This window comes from Oncorhynchus nerka, linkage group LG20, assembly GCF_034236695.1.
Source record: "Oncorhynchus nerka isolate Pitt River linkage group LG20, Oner_Uvic_2.0, whole genome shotgun sequence".
In the NCBI taxonomy this organism is placed as follows: domain Eukaryota; kingdom Metazoa; phylum Chordata; class Actinopteri; order Salmoniformes; family Salmonidae; genus Oncorhynchus; species Oncorhynchus nerka.
The window spans coordinates 69840070-69855580 of record NC_088415.1 but is presented as its reverse complement, the minus strand read 5'-3'; the positions used below and the strand labels follow the sequence as shown (position 1 = coordinate 69855580).

Genomic DNA, 15511 nt, shown 5'->3' with positions numbered 1-15511 from the left:
GATGGACTTGTCACCAATTGTTCTTATAGATGGTGACAATGTTTTTATCCTGCCGCTGTTGGGGGACGACATCCCAAACCTCAGTGATGTGCTGGTGGAGTGTTCTGGTGCAGAAATAACCTCCCTTCTTAAGTAGCTCTGCCAGGATGCTGTCAGCACCAGGAGTCTTGTTTTTCTTGAGGGAACAGATAGCTGATAACACCTCTTGGAAAGTTGGAAAATGGTTGAGGTCTTGAATGGGTGGACAGACAGGCAGTTCTTTCAGGATGGAGTGGTCTGTAGGAGAATGCTGATTGAGTAGTGCTTAAAAGTGGTCAGCCCACCTCATCAGGATCTGGTTTTGGTCCTTCAAGAGAATCAGACCATCAGCTGTTTTCATGGTGGTGATTGAGCAACTTCTAGTGCCATAGATATCTTTAGTTGAGTTGTAGAAATTGTGCATGTCGTTTTTGTCTGCATAAAGGTGGATTTCCTGTGCCTTATTCTTCCACCATTAATTTTTTTCAGAGTGTGCAAGACTGTTTGCGCAATGCATGCCATTGCTTACGAAGGGTAGCAGATGTGGGACTGTTGAGAATAGCCCTGTATGCTTTATGCATATTATCCAGTAAGGCTGTGATGGTGTCAGAGGCTGGGTAGAAGGCTGTTCTTAATTGCCAGTCCCACACCGTGCTTATGTTGTCCACCCGGAGGGTAACCTTTCCAGAAGAAGGTGTAACCTTCTCCCTCTTATTTCTGGGAACCTTCATCCGGGAACTTGGTCTCACTCAGGGCAGCAATGTCAATGTTGTAGCGCCACAGTTGTGCAGCAATCAAAGCTGTTCTCCGATGGGGTCTATTGCTATTATCGTCAGTGTCCAAAAGAGTTCCGATGTTCTTTCTCGCTAGTTTTAGGGGGATTATTTTCTTTAGCATTTTTCGACCGCTGAGTGGAACTCCCGATAGGTGCGGTAGTCTATCCAGGATGGAGTGAGTGGGCAATTTTTAGGCCACCTTTTCTAGGCCTCTCCCCAGCTGGGGTGAGCAGTGTGGCTCCTAAACAGGGCTGCTCAGTCACACAGGGGTCTGCCGAGAGCAGCTGCCACTCAAGTCACAGCTGCTGGCGACCATAATAGCCCTGTGCGGCTGGCACTGATTAAGGGCCTGTACAGATGCATCTCTGGGGCCCACTGCTGCTCCGAGATCCCCTGCCAGTTAGCCTGGAGTTTCAAGACAACCAGTAAACGTGTGCCGCCGCGAGGAGGCCCGACAGGAGTCTTGGTCATGGAGAGGCTTTGTACCAACAAGGGGAGACTTGTGCATGAAGCTGCTCCCCAATTCACTACAAGGGCTAGCCGGCGACAGCGAGCTGTAAGCAAGAGTATGCAAGCACATGGTAAGCGGGCATGCTAACCTCTACCTAGGCACTACTGCACTAGATGCATCACATGCACGCTGCGGTTGCCTGCCAGCACACACACAAAAAAAAACGGAATTAACATAGATTGTGCCATTATACAATACATAGCCTACTGCATATATGCATGGCAGAAAAACATAAATCAAAACTGATTTAAGATGTCTTTGATACATAATTAATTGGTCTGGCCTGAGTGTGTACTGTTCTTATGCATCCTGGATGGACTGGTTACCTTATGCTACGCTTCAAAATGTATATCCATGAGTCTGGGAGTGAACGTATAGCCCTAGGCGATGCTGTTGGTTCATTGATTATGCAGGGCGTATTACAGTTAGCCTACAATTAGTGAATTTGTATTTGATTTTGAATAGCCTGGTTATAGGGAATTTTTATATTTTCATAATTAATTGGGTGACACATTACCTTTAGCTATACAGAATCTCTCACTACCATGCGTTTCCATCTCCTCCCCTCTCTCCTTTATTCCTTTCTCAAGCATGCAGACAGGCTGTCAACAGTTTAGTGAAATATGTTTAGTTGCGAAACGTTACTAATCGATGTACCTGAACAGATTTCACTTGGTTTCCCAAATTAAGCAGCTGCAAGAACAAAATTGGAGAGCCCATGGCATACAGAGTTTGGGTGGAATATCACCTGTCGGGCAGCCAAAGCATACTCATTAAACAGTGGTTGATGCAAGGAGTGAAAAAAAGTGTTCTTGTATTTATTTATCAGCGGCTCATATTAAGCACATGCTCCACTATAAAACTGAAGTAGCCTACAAAATAGACCAACGTCCCATATTCGAGTGCATACAGATGACATGTATTTGTTCTCCTGCGATAATGGCCAATTCTAAACCACAACAAATTTAGCATATTAGTAAAGACAAGATTCAATTGAGAATAGTCTGATGGGTGAAAATACAATCATTTGATGAGAAAACAGCTGTGCAGCCTGAGGAAAGAAAAAGCGCAAGGTATTTGCTGCTTCATCAAATCATCAATAGCCTAGTCACACCTTGCAGCCCATATACTGTATGTCTTGATTTCTAAGACATTCTATGGTTTGTATCATTCACAACTAAAGATTCCAAATAAATCCTAATCTAGCATACAGGACCTGTCTCAAGTGTGATTGCTTTTACACAATATAGCCACATCATACAGTGCATTCGGAAAGTATTCAGACCCCCTTTACTTTTTCCACATATTGTTACATTGCAGCCTCACTCAAAAATTACATTTTTTGCTCAATCTACACACAATACCCCATAATGACAAAGCGAAAACATTATTTACATAAGTATTCAGAACCTTTGCTATGATAATCGAAATTGAGCTCAGGTGCAACCTGGTTTCCATTGATCATCCTTGAGATGTTTATACAACTTGATTGGAGTCCCACTGTGGTAAATTCAATTGATTTGACATGATTTGGAAAGGCACACACCTGTCTATGTAAGGTCCCACAGATCTCAGATCAAAAACCAATGCATGAGGTCGAAGGAATTGTCCATAGAGCTCCGAAACAGGATTGCGTCAAGGCACAGATCTGGGGAAGGGTACCAAAAAATGTCTGCAGCATTGAACATCCCCAAGAACACAGTGGCCTCCATCATTCTTAAATGGAATAAGTTTGAAACCACCAAGACTCTTCCTAGAGCTGGCCGCCCTTCCAAACTGAGCAATCAGGGGGAAAGGGCCTTTGTCAGGGGGTGACAAAGAACCCAATGGTCACTCTGACAGAGCTCCCGAGTACCACTGTGGAGATGGGAGAATCTTCCAGAAGGACAACCATCTCTGCAGCACTCCACCAATCAGGCCTTTATGGTAGTGTCCATACGGAAGCCACTCCTCAGTAAAAGGCACAGGACAGCCCGTTTGGAGTTTGCCAAAAGGCACCAAAGGACTCAGACCATGAGACAAGATTCTCTGGTCTGATGAAACCAAGATTGCCTGGTTTCGTCCAGTGTCGCGTCTGGAGGAAACCAGGCACCGCTCATCACCTATCCAATACCATCCCTATGGTGAAGCATGGTGGTGGCAGCATCATTCTGTGGGGATGTTTTTCAATGGTAGGGACTGGAGGGCTAGTCAAGATTGAGGGGAATGATGAACGGAGCAAAGTACCAAGAGATCCTTGATGAAAACCTGCTCCAGAGAGTTGAGGACCTCAGACTGGAGTGAAGATTCACCTTTCAACACAGATGTGGCTTCGGGACAAGTCTCAATGTCCTTGAGCGGCCCAGCCAGAACCTGGGCTTGAACCCGATTGAACATCTCTGGAGAAACCTGAAAATAGCTGTGAAGTGACACTCCCCATCCAACCGGACAGAGCTTGAGAGGATCTGCAGAGAAGAATGGGAGAAACTCTCCAAATACAGATGTGCCAAGCTATTAGTGTCATACCCAAGAAGACTCAAGGCTATAATCGCTGCCAAAGGCGCATCAAAAAAGTACTGAGTAAAGGGTCGGAATACTTACAGTACCAGTCAAAAGTTTGGACAGACCTACTCATTCATGGTTTTTATTTCATTGTAATTTTTTACTATTTTCTACATTGTAGAATAATTTTGAAGACATCACAACTATGAAGTAACACATATAGAATCATGTAGTCATCAAAAAAGTGTTAGACAAATAAAATATATTTTAGATTCTTCAAAGTAACCACCCTTTGCCTAAATGACAGCTTTGAACACTCTTGGCATCCTTTCAACCAGCTTCATGAGATAGTCATCTGGAAAGCTTTTCCAACAGTCTTGAAGGAGTTCCCACATTTGCTGAGCACTTGTTGGCATCTTAATCTTCTTTCTGAGGTCCAACTCATCCCAAAACATCTCAATTGGGTTGATGTCAGGTGATTGTGGAGGCCAGGTCATCTGTTACAGCACTCCATCACTCAAATAACCCTTACACAGCCTGGAGGTGTTTTTGGGTCATTGCCCTGTTGAAAAACAAATTATAATCCCACTAAGCACAAACCAGATGGGATGGTTTATCACGGCAGATTCTGTGATAGCCATGCTGGTTAAGTGTGCCTTGAATTCTAAATAAATCACTGACAGCGTCACCAGCAAAGCATCTGTAAGAATATTTTAAGACATAATGCAGAGGACTAAAAGGTCAAGAGGGAATTAACGATCAATGGAAATAGTTGTTTTTCTGCAATAGGGAATGAATGATTAATGGGTTAGAGACATGGGAGGAATTTCAGTCCGGGACTCATAGCTACATGTGGCAAGTTCTCATTGGTCCAAATTGTCTATACATTCAGCCTGAAATGGGATACATTGGCCAGATATTATTGCCAGGAATTCAAATTGGTCAACCACAGGCTAGGGTTGGGGGTTATAAATTACATCCTGCCCCTTTGTTCTGTGGAGAATCAGTGAGGACAGGAAAGATTGACCATCTACTTCCCAGCATAAGAACTATGATTTGTTCTCTTTGAATAAAGCTATTTTTCTCCCCCTGATTTGCTTTGGGGTCTGTTATTGATGAATAACATCAACTGATAACACATCCCCACACCATCACACCTCCTTCTCCATGCTTCACTGTGGGAACCACACATGCGGAGGTCATCAGTTCACCTACTATGCATCTCACAAAGACAAGGTGGTTGGAAACAAAAATCTCAAATTTGGACTCATTAGACCAAAGGAAAAATTTCCACCAGTCTAATGTCTATTGCTTGTGTTTCTTGGCCCAATCAAGTGTCTTCTTCTTATTGGTGTCCTTTAGTAGTGGTTTCTTTTCATGAAGGCCTGATTCACACAGTCTCCTCTGAACAGTTGATACTTTTTCCAACCTACACTCTGAAACTTTAAATGATGCATTCAATACAGACAAGAAAAATATAATGTTATTAGTTTAAGCACACTGTCTATAAAAATAAAATAATGGATTTATTGTGATGGTGTAAATTTAATGATTTATTAGACTTTTTTAAAATAGCGATGTTCCAAAGGCACGCATCAGCGGCTTGTATGTGTCGAGGCCTGGAGATGCGTGTTTGTTATTTAATGGTCAATTACCGGGAGACCGGCAGACTTTTGCATGACAAAATTTCATGACTGCTACAGCCACACCGGAGACACACAAAAAAATAGTAATACAAGTCTTTATCATTGTTTTTTTTACAGGACTGTTTGGCGATCGACTAGGAATGCCTTGAAGATAAACTGGTTGGTGACCACTGCTCTAGAAAGTTGAGTGAAGTTCAGTGTAATGATTCTCCCATGGGCTGATATATTTCTGCGAGGCAATCCCGGGGAGCTGCACGGCAGTCGGGGCTACTGCACACGCAGCTTAGAGGGAACATTGCTTGTATCATCGCACATACTACAAATCACCAACAGAGGGCAACAATTTTGAATCCATTTTCCCATTCACTCTATTGGTAATGCTTACCGTTTGGATCACACCTGTAACATTTGCAGAGATCCCCCTCTGGAACTTTGATATGCCCGTAGAGTATATTATGTTCACCAAAAAAATATCCAAATAAATTGGATATCTTCAATATTCATGCTTATTTTTAAATATTAATTTAAGAATTGTTATTGAAATAAAAATACTACTCATATTACAGAGCAAGCAGTAAAGCTTTGTAGCACCTACAGATGAAACATTATGGAGTCTTAAAGGAGGTCATAAATATGCCAATTGATTGTTTTTAGATACAAATGTCAATAATCCTTCCTCCATAAGGACCATTCTATGGATTTACATTTTGTGAAAATCCATAAAATCATGGTCTTTTTTGTGACCTGGTTTCATGAGGAATCGCTCTATGGCTCTACTATTGCCAACTTGTTAACTGCCCAACCTGCTCTCTCTCAGGATAAGGCCAAATTAGCACCTAAATACGCTTTCCAGGAACCCCTTTCCATTAGGAATGTTTCAAACAATAGGTCAAAAATACATTTTTAACCATAACTTCTTATTCTTACTTCTTACCAATAAATATTCCTCATTGACTCCTCAAATTTTTGTCATGAAAACCACGGGTATGACAAAACATACATTTGTACTGCTCTAATTATGTTGGTAACCAGTTTATAATAGCAATAAGGCACCTCCGGGGTTTGTGATATATGGCCAATATACCAAGGCTAAGGGCTGTGTCCTGGCACTCCGCGTTGGGGCGTGCATAAAAACACCCCTTAGCCGTGGTATATTGGCCATTATACCACACCTCCTTGGGCCTTATTGCTTAACTATAGACTATTGCACCATACTGAATCTTCCCAGATCCTTCGTCTGCACTTATGGACTGCCCTCTTCAATTCGAAACGAAGGTTTTCAATGGGGTTCAAGTCTGGAGACTGAGTTGCCATTGCAAAACGTTGATTGTGGTCAATGAAGTTGTTTAAAGATTTATTAGTCGTATGTATGGGAAACACATGGTATTCACTGTCCAACGAAATCCTTACTTGCAGGTTCCTTCGACAATGCAACAATAAGAAATAAAATATAAACAAAGTAAAATGGCTCAGTAGAATAGAATAAACATTTTAGTATCAGTATAATACAGGAAGGCACAATTTATAATCCAATATTTGACACACTTTGGGGACAGGGGGGATTAGGGGGCAAGTGTTTATATTGTGCAGTATTTAGAAATCATAATACGAGTCTGGTAGCAGCAGTTGTGTCATGTCTGCTCCTGCTCCTCCACGCCAGAATACTAACCACCGGTCCTGAGATTCATCATTACGCACACCTGTGAATCATTATGATTCACACCTGTACTCCATTACCTTCATCATTTCCTCCCTTTTATGTCCTTCTCTAGTTGGTATTGTTCTTGTGTTGTTTTGTTGTTTTATTAAAACATTTCACCTGCACCTGCTTCCGACTCACTGCCCCATCATTACAAGTTGTGATGTGTGTGTGTGTGTGTAGCATACGTTTATATGTGGGTATGTGCTAAGGTGTGTTGAGTCAGTGTAGGTGGTCAGTCTAGTTCAAGTGTTCAGCAGTTTGATGGCTTGTAGATAGAAACTTTCTCTGACCCCAAACCATAGCCCCTTAGGTATGGTACGACAGTGCATTGTATAGCCTACAAACACCACTTCCAGCTGCCCCCAGGCGGCGATTCTCAATATTCAAAAAACATTTTTTAATTCTCCTGCTTCAGTATTATTTTTCTCCTGCGACGAAATGGGTCATATTAAGATCCGACATCTGTATGTATGCACTCACGCAGCCGAGTTGGGGAATAGCTTTCAAGATTCTTAGAATTGGTAATACAGTCAGGTGTGGGGGGGAGAAAGAGCAGCACTGCTGAAAGAACACCAGTCCATCTATAGATTTTAAAGTGAGGAGCAGCAGAGACCGGTAGAAAGATGGGTCTTCTAGTCATCTCTCCAAATGTGTCCCTGATGTGCTCATGTTAATTTAGTGAATAAGCTTTGAGTGATTTAAAACCACACTTTTTTTGCTTCTTTTCTCCAACCGCAGACAGAGTGAAACAAATAGACTGATGGTCCATTTAATATTCACCAGCCTGGCCATCAATTCAGGGGTTTGCTTTACAGCCGGCCTGGGAAGCCTAGGCTCTGGCAGGAGCCATTGTAACCTTGCAGGGGATGATGATCAGATTACGATGCTTTATGACTGCAAATTGGATGTAATCTAATTGTCTGTTTCCAAGCAATAAAAATTGCATCAATAAAGACAGAGAGAAAGTGGATCTGGTGATGAAGTGGGAAGGCTTCTGGCAGTAGACCAAATAGGGAGAGGGAACAAAAATAGAGGAAACAAAAAAACAAAAAAGAGGGCGAGAAAGCGAGAAAGAGGCGAGGCAGACAGTTAAGAGACCGACCAAGAACAAACAGATGATATTCCACAGATGATATTCCCAAGGGAAGTGAAGCACATAGTATGTCATACCTCGCAGCTCTGCCACCTGTTGGGGATGTTGGCCCGTAGTTTCTGGTCACACACCACCCTCCTCATCTCTTCCACCGAGGGGTCTGACTGGACCAGGTCATAGTAGGGCAGCTGGTAGTCCTCGTGGATACCTGGGGAGCAACAGACACGGGATGGGATTAGACACAAGGCCAATGGCAATCTAGGAACAAATTCTGTGAATCTAGGAACAAATTCATTTTCCTGTGAAAATGTAACGAGTAGTTTTGGGTGTGAGGGAAAATGTATGGAGTAAAAAGTACATTATTTTCTTTAGGAATGTAGAGAAGTAAAAGTAGGCAAAAATAATAAAGTAAACTACAGATACCTAAAAAAACTACTTAAGTAGTAATTTAAAGTATTTTTACTTAAGTACACAACACCACTGGTTCTCACCTCCTATTGAGCATCTCCGTGCGATCTCCCAGAACACCAGGCCCATGGCGTAGATGTCTGCCCGCTTGAACGACTCAAAATGCTTCATATTGATTGAGTCATCCAGGACTTCAGGGGCCATGTACCTGAGGAGACATTCACCAGACAGTTCTCTTTAGCCTTTCAGACACAGGGTCGACAACATGAGCTCTTTACTCACTCTTCATTCTCAAAGAGTATCCTGAGTGATCAGGGTGAACAAGTGTACTCTCAGTTAAGAGGTAATGAATGTACTATGCTGGTTTAAGCATGAACGTTCTAAAGATGAATATTCTACACTGACCTTTTCTGATCCAAAGCTCCAATGACGGTCTAAAATCTGGATTTAAACATCCCTGTACAGTCTCAGTCTATTGTCTAATCCTTTACTAGGAGATGATCTGATCGAGGCGAGCCTTGCAGTGTCGTCGGGAGAGTGGGAGAGTAAAAGGGCAGGAGCGAGAGAAAAGGGCTATAGTAGGTTAGAGGTCACAAGAAAGGTCAAACCCAGACAACACTCAGAATTTTTATTAGCCCGTCACACTGTCACTGACTGCAGTGCAGCGTGGTGGGAGGCCCACGTGTGTGTTCCTGCATTGAAAAAAACGGTTGGCAGCAGTCGCAGAGCGACATCAGTGAAGGGGATTGGCTGTGACATGCTCCTGTCCAATGCTTGCTAGTGTCTGCTGAGACCAGCCAAGCCTCCCAGCACTGCTCTACACGCCCCATGATGCAACACATCACGATCAACATGCCTCCCTCACACTCCCATCCATCCCTCTGTACAGCCTTAGCTTGACACAGGTAACCATTTTCACACCCACATCTATCCTTTACACATCAAATCTCACATCCTTACTAATTCCTTTTAGCACTGGAAACCACACTGGAGTGGACACATTGTCCTCTTAATTATAAGACAGAAATAATGTACATTTGTGAGAAATAGCATTAGTGTAGAAAATACAAGTAATGCAGGCAATACTTTAAAGACATGCTCCAGAACTACTAAGTATATTTTAAATGTGTAGTGCATACAAGCATAATCTATGAGCAGAATTACTGTCGTACCTTAAATTCCCTAGTTTGAAAGCTAATTTTTCTGGAATCTGTGCTGCGTAATTTCCCCTACACCCCACCCCCCCGCGGGCCAGCCCACTAGCGATTCGAGGCCTAGCCAATGAGTTTTAGCGCCTTGTCATTTGAGTGACATCTAGCAAGATGCACACAGAAGAGCGAGAGAGAGAGAGAGCAATGATGTGGTGCACATACAGTACCAGTCAAAAGTGTGGACACACCTACTCATTCAAGGGCTTTTCCTTTATTTTGACTATTTTCTACATTGTAGAATAATAGTGAAGACATTAAAACTATGAAATAACACATATGGAATTATGAAACAAGAAAAAAAGTGTTAAACAAATCAAAATATATTTTATATATTTGAGATTCTTCAAAGTAGCCACCCTTTGCCTTGATGACAGCTTTGCACACTTTTGGCATTCTCTCAACCAGCTTCACCTGGAATGATTTTCCAACCTTGAAAGACCTCAACCATCTCAATTGGGTTGAGGTTGGGTGATTGTGGAGGCCAGGTCATCTGATGCAGCACTACATCACTCTCCATCTTGGTCAAATAGCCCTTACACAGCCTGGAGGTGTTGGGTCATTGTCCTGTTGAAAAACAAATGAAATCCCATCTGGTTTGCTAAATACATTTTAAATAAATCACTGACAGTGTTACCAGCAAAGCACCCCCACACCACCTCCTACATGCTTCACGGTGGGAACCACACATGCGGAGATCATCGGTTCACCTACTCTGTGTCTCACAAAGACACGGCGGTTGGAACCATAAATCTCAAATTTAGACCAAAGGACAGGTTTCCACAGGTCTAATGTCCATTGCTCGTGTTTCTTGGCCCAAGTAAGTCTCTTCTTCTTATTGGTGCCCTTTAGTAGTGGTTTCTTTGCAGCAATTTGACATGACGGCCTGATTAACACAGTGTCCTCTAAACAGTTGATGTTGAGCTGTGTCTGTTACTTGAACTCTGAAGAATTTATTTGGGCTTCAATTTCTGAGGCTGGTAACTGTAAGGAACTTCTCCTCTGCAGCAGATATAACTCTTGGTCTTCCTTTCCTGTGGTGGTCCTCATGAGAGCCAGTTTCATCATAGCGTTTGATGGTTTTTGCAACTGCACTTGAAGAAACTTTCAAAGTTCTTGACTGACCTTCATGTCTTAAAGTAATGATGGACTGTCGTGTCTCTTTGCTAATTTGAGATGTTCTTGCCTTAATATGGACTTGGTCTTTAACAAATAGGGCTATCGTCTGTATATCACCCCTACCTTGTCACATCACAACTGATTGACTCAAAGCATTAAGAAGGAAAGAAATTCCAAAAATTAACTTCTAACAAGGCACACCTGTTAACTTAAATGCATTCCAGGTGACTACCTCATGAAGCTGGTTGAGAGAATGCCAAGAGTGTGAAAGCTGTAATCAAGGCAAAGGGTGGCTACTTTGAATAATATATATTTTGATTTAACACTTTTTTGGTTACTACATGATTCCATATGTGTTATTTCATAGTTTTGATGTCTTCACTATTATTCTACAATGTAGAAAATAGTAAAAATATTGAAAATCCCTTGGTTGAGTAGGTGTCCAAACTTTTGACTGATACTGTATCTGCACATGTGACATAGTACAACATTTTCAGGAACCACTTTTAGCTTGTGAGCTCTACTTTCAGAACTACTGGCTAAAAAGTGTAAAAAAGTACCGGAGAATCTTAAAACTTCTACCTGAGTAGAGTAATGGACCAAACAGATCAGATTTCAATCCTTTGCCAACACCTGCTCCGTCTACTGAGCCGTTTAAGATTTCAGAGATAAAAGCTGGATCTACTCCTCAGCACTCTCTTTCCCCCTTCACTCCTCAGCTCTCCCACAGGCATCTAATATCAACAGGCTCTATGACTAAGATGTGATTTTCCCTGAGCACAAGCCACAGACAGACTCAATACTGACGGCACACTAGTAAGGGCATACATAGCCGTGTGGATTAAGGCATCAGAGAAAAACAATGTAACCTGCACTCAAGTAGAGTTATGGTTCATCCAAATAAGATTACAAATTCCATTAAATATACGTCTGTGCTTCTATATGTGTTTTTGTGTTTCAAGTTATATTACTCGTATTTACAGGACATGTAAACACTGTCCAATGAAATGCTTACTTGTAGGTTCCTTCGACAATGCAACAATACGAAATAAATTATAAGAATACAAAAGTAAATGGCTCAGTGGAATAGAATAAAACATTAGCATAAGAATAAACATTTAGAATAAACATTTTAGCATAAGTATAATACATGAAGGCACATGTGTGTGTGTGGATGTATCCCCCCAGACAATGGTTTCCCTGTGCAGTAGGGCTGTCCCTGGCAACAACAAATCTTTGTCGACCAAGAGTTGTCTGATCTTTCTTTCAAATTTTAAAATGTGTATTTTTCCATATACACACACCGTATGTGTTTGAATAAAATCAACTATGCTGAACAAAAATATAAAACGTAACGATTTCAACGATTTTACTGAGTTAGTTCATAAGGAAATCAGTCAATTTAAATAAAGGAAGGCTACCAAAAAAGTTCCACCCAAGTTAAACAATTTAAAGACAAAGCTACCAAATACTAATTGAGTGTATGTAAACTTCTGACCCACTGGGAATGTGATGAAAGAAATAAAATCTGAAATAAATCATTCTCTCTACTCTTATTCTGACATCTCACATTCTTAAAATAAAGTGGTGATCCTAACTGACCTAAGACAGGGAATTGTTACAGTATTAAATATCAGGAATTGTGAAAAACTGAGTTTAAATGTATATGGCTAAGGTGTATGTAAACTTCCGACTTCATCTGTGTGTGTGTGTGTGTGTATGTATGTATGTATGTATGACACACACAAAAGTGTTAAACAGATCAAAATATATTTTATATGCGAGACTCAAAGTAACCACCCTTAAATTCTAAAAAAATTCCCGACAGTGTCACCAGCAAAGCACCCCCACAACACCTCCTCCATAATTCCTGGTGGGAACCACACATGCAGAGCTCATCTGTTCACCCACTCCGCATCTCACAAAGACACGGCGGTTGGAACCAAAAATCTCAAAATTTGGACTCCATTGGTCTAATGTTCATTGCTCATGTTTCTTGGCCCAAGCAAGTCTCTTCTCAACCCAATTGGGATGGTTTGGGATGAGTTGGACCGGAGAGTGAAGGAAAAGCAGCCAACAAGTGCTCAGCATATGTGGGAAATCCTACAAGATGGTTAGAAAAGCCTTCCAAGTGAAGCTGGTTGAAAGAATGCCAAGTGTGTGCAAAGCTGACATCAAGGCAAAGGGTGGCTACTTTGAAGAATCGCAAATAGATTGATTTGTTTAACACTTTAAGGGGGGTTACATGATTCCATGTGCTATTTCATAGTTTGGATGTCTTCACTATTATTCTACTATGCAGAAAATAGTACAAATAAAATAAGAGCACACAAGTAGGTGTGTCAACTTTTGACTGGTAACAGTCCATTACTTTAAGACATGAAACAAACTCCAAGCGGGCCGTCATTTGCCTTTTACTGTGGAATGGCTTCCATCTGGTCACTCTACCATAAAGGCCTGATTGGTAGAGTGCTGCAGAGATGGTTGCCCTTCTGGAAGGTTCTCCCATCTCCACAGAGGAACTCTAGAGCTCTGTCAAGAGTGACCATCAGGTTCTTGGTCATCTCCCTGACCAAGGCCCTTTTCCCCTGATTTCTCAGTTTGGCTGGGCGTCCAGATTTAGGAAGAGCCTTGGTGGTTCCAAACTTCTTTCATTCAAGAATGATGGAGGCCACTGTGTTCTTGGAGACCTTTAATGCTGCAGAAATGTTTTGGTACCCTTCCCCAGATCTGTGCCGCAACACAATCCAGTCTCGGAGCTCTATGGACAATTCCTTCGACCTCATGGCTTGGTTTTCGCTCTGACATGCACTGTCAACTGTGGGACCTTATATAGACAGGTGTGTACATTTCCAAATCTTCTCCAATCAATTGAATTTACCACAGGTTGACACCAATCAAGTTGTAGAAACATCAAGGATGATTAATGGAAACAGGATGCACCTGAGCTCAATTTCAAGTTTCATAGTAAAGGATCTGAATACTTATGGAAGTAAGGTGTCTCTTGTTTTCTTATACAAATTTGCAAACATTTCTAAAAACCTGTTTTCACTTTGTCATTATGGGGTATTGTGTGTAGATTGAGGAGGGAAAATATGTATTTAATTAATTTAAGAATAAAGCTGTAACATAACAAAATGTGGAAAAAGTCAAGAGGCCTGAATACTTTCCGAATGCACTGTATATGGATGATGTATAAAGCCAGGAACATTTAACAGCTAGGCTATTGATTATAGACCCAATTAAGTTGGCGTTTCCTATTTCCTACATTTTCTGAAGACAATTAAGGCAAGGGCTGTTTTCTCACTCCGCTGCTGCCTCTGCTGAATTGTTCTCAAGACCGATATGCTGGTTAACTTTAATATTATGCACATATGAACATAAGAAAACAATTCAAAGGTGCACTGAAGATGTTTCAGAACCGCGGACAGCGACCGCTATCCAACGCAGGAGAAAGCACATTTGTTATAAAATAATATATTTATTTGTGTTGTACAATTATTTTTACATAACATGTCTTATGCCCGATGTCCACCAGATGCATATACATTTTGTTTTGCCGGATGCCTAGCCCATATTTTAAAGCATGCGGTACGCAGGACCGCAGCCTAGTGTGTGTTGCGTGCTGCTCCATTGACGATGAATAACTTCCACCGGAGCGCCATGAGTTTGATGCATCTGGTGGACATGAGGCCTTAAGAGTGATGGACCGTGCCATCCCAGGGGGCTCTGCAATGGATTAGTCCACTGAGACAGGCGCGTATCAGACAGGTGTTTTGCGCACCAAAATTGCAACTGCTCGACTAAAGAAATTCCGGTCGACCCACAGCCTATCTACCAATCCTCTAAATGGAGTCATCCCTACTGTGCAGCCAGTCACCTCTTGGTTCCCACTCTGTGATTGGGGGCGATGTCGATGGTGTCGGTGGCGGAGTCGTGGCGGACAGCCAATCCCAGGTCAGCGATGCAGCAGGTACCATTCTTCTTCACCAGGATGTTCTTAGACTTCAGGTCGCGGTGGGCGATGGCTGGTTTACCTGGGGGGAGAGAAGTGGAAAAGGAAAATAGCTATACAGAGAAAGGAAAAGCTGAGTGCAGAGTAAAACCACCACATTTCATAACTGTATATATATGTTATGTGGATACATGTGCCACATTTGATTGGTCCTCCTCACCTTGCGTGCCGACAATCTCCATGTGCAGGTGAGCCAGGCCACTGGAGGTGGACAAGGACAGCTTGATCATGCCCTCCACTGTCACCGTGTACCTGTTCAAGTAGTCAAACAGGGAGCCATGCTCATGGTAATCTGATACCAGCCACAGCTGGGTCCACGTGCCGTTATCTTTGAGGAGAGCAAGGACAGCGAGAGGGGCAGAGGGAGGAGAGTGTGAAAGAGAGTGAGCTACCGTATCTTATTCCACAGGGAAACACTTTACATAATGATTGCACTTACAACAGATTATCTCATCATTGAAAGGCTGCCTGCTAGCATCCTGACAATACTGTCTGGGTCCCAGCCAAACACACAGTTCTCACTGCTTGTCAGCT

The 15511-nt window shown here is 42.2% G+C and overlaps 1 pseudogene; it reads right to left on the bottom strand.

The window, feature by feature from the left end:
- The window catches only part of LOC115103031 (TGF-beta receptor type-1-like), an 85720-nt pseudogene that overhangs the window by 12427 nt on the left and 57782 nt on the right, over nt 1–15511 (bottom strand).